This window comes from Puntigrus tetrazona, unplaced genomic scaffold (assembly GCF_018831695.1).
Source record: "Puntigrus tetrazona isolate hp1 unplaced genomic scaffold, ASM1883169v1 S000000003, whole genome shotgun sequence".
Taxonomy (NCBI): Eukaryota; Metazoa; Chordata; class Actinopteri; order Cypriniformes; family Cyprinidae; genus Puntigrus; species Puntigrus tetrazona.
In genome coordinates, this window is record NW_025047683.1 from 2,128,547 (window position 1) to 2,130,636 (window position 2,090).

At 58.8% G+C, this 2,090-nt stretch overlaps 1 pseudogene; it reads left to right on the forward strand.

The window, feature by feature from the left end:
- The window catches only part of LOC122332106, a 4,016-nt pseudogene extending 3,378 nt beyond the window's left edge, over window positions 1–638 (forward strand).
- The last annotated feature ends 1,452 nt before the right edge of the window (window positions 639–2,090 follow it).

Below are 2,090 nucleotides of genomic sequence, written 5' to 3' on the forward strand. Positions count from 1 at the left end.
GATCCTTCTGGCTTTTTGGGTTTTAAGCAGGAGGTGTCAGAAAAAGTTACTACAGGGATAACTGGCTTGTGGCGCTGCCGCTCATAGCGACGCCGCTTTTTGATCCTTCGATGTCGGCTCTTCCTATCATTGTGAAGCAGAATTCACCAAGCGCTGGATTGTTCACCCACCAATAGGAACGTGAGCTGGGTTTAGACCGTCGTGAGACAGGTTAGTTTTACTCTACTGATACAACGCCGCTGTAATAGTAATCCTGCTCAGTACGCAGAGGAACCGCAGGTTCAGACATTTGCGTGCGTAAGCTTGGCTGAGAAGCCACTGCGCGGTTACCATCTGCGGATTATGACTGAACGCCTAAGTCAGAATCCCGCTTAAGAGGCAACGATACCGCTGCGCCGCGGTACTTCGATTGGCCACGGATAGCCGCTTGCCCTCCGGGCGCGTGAGGAGAGCCGCACGAGACTGGACCGGGTGCGCCGAACGAGCGCCGCTTCCTACTTCAGACCAAAAACACCGAGTTTGTGGAGAATGTGGTGCAAATGACTCAGAGACGACCTGATTCTGGGTCAGGGTTTCAGAGTGGCAGAGCAGCTCACCACATGCGATCCATTGAAAGTCATCCCTAGATCCACCTTTGTCGGTCCGAGGAGGAGGCCCAGCCGGGCGACTCGGCTGGAGACACCTCCTCCGCCGCGGGGTACCAGTGGAGCGGAGAGAGTGGCAGGCGGAGAGGGCAGAGTCCGAGCCGGGCGGAGGGGCGGATTCGGCCGGACGGGGAGCCGCAGCCCCTCTCTCCGGAAAAAAAAACCTCCAAAACCTAAGTCGATGGGGGTACCAGTGGCGGAGAGGAACCGAGGGAACGGGCGGAGAGGGCCGCACCCAGAGGGCTGACTCGGGTCGGACGGGGAGCCGGCGAGCCCCTCTCCGAAGAAAAAAACCTCCAAAACCTAAGTCGATGGGGGTACCAGTGGCGGAGAGGAACCGAGGGAACGGCGGAGAGGGCCGCCCGAGAGAGGGCTGACTCGGGTCGGACGGGGAGCCGGCGAGCTCCTCCCGAAGAAAAACCCCTCCAAAACCTAAGTCGATGGGGGGTACCAGTGGCGGAGAGGAACCGAGGAACGGGCGGGAGAGGGCCGCCCGCAGAGAGGGCTGACTGGTCGGACGGGGAGCCGGGCGGCCTCTCTCCGAAGAAAAAACCTCCAAAACCTAAGTCGATGGGGGGTACCAGTGGCACGGTTCTTTGAGAGCGCGTTGTGCTGAGATAGTGACCCCGCCTTAATAGTGGGAGTACCGGGCACGAACGGAGAACAGGTGGGTCCTCGGAGAACCCTTACGGAGGCTTTTCGGAGGTGATGCCCGAGAGGGCGAGGTGTGCCGGCGGGATCGGTCGTGAGCAGGGCCTGATGTCTGTAAGGCTGAGATGAGCTCGGGGGTTCGTGAAGGTGCGCTGGTTCGAGAAGTGGCGCTTAACCCGCCTTGATGGGCTGTGAGATGCGCCTGGATGTTTGGACTTAGGTTTTGAACGCTTTAAAAATACCTCCGGGTGGCGGGGTCGAGTGGAAAGCGCCTCGTGAAGTGGGGCTTAACGCGCCGAGATCGCCGTGAGATGCGCCTGGATGTTTGGACTTAGGTTTTGAACGCTTAAAAATACCCGTGGCGGGGTCGAGTGGGAAAGCGCCCGTGAAGTGGGGCTTAACGCGCCGAGATCGCTGTGATGCGCCTGGATGTTTGGACTTAGGTTTTGAACGCTTAAAAATACCTCCGTGGTGGCGGTCGAGGGGAAAGCGCCTGTGAAGTGGGGCTTAACGCGCCGAGATCGGCCGTGAGATGCGCCTGGATGTCTGGACTTAGGTTTTGAACGCTTAAAAATACCTCCGTGGCGGGGTCGAGGGAAAGCGCCCGTGAAGTGGGGCTTAACGCGCCGAGATCGGCCGTGAGATGCGCCTGGATGTCTGGACTTAGGTTTTGAACACTTAAAAATACTCCGTGGCGGGGTCGAGGGAAAGCGCCCGCTAGTGAAGTGGCTTAACGCGCCGAGATCGCCGTGAGATGCGCCTGATGTCTGGACTTAGGTTTTGAACGCTTAAAAA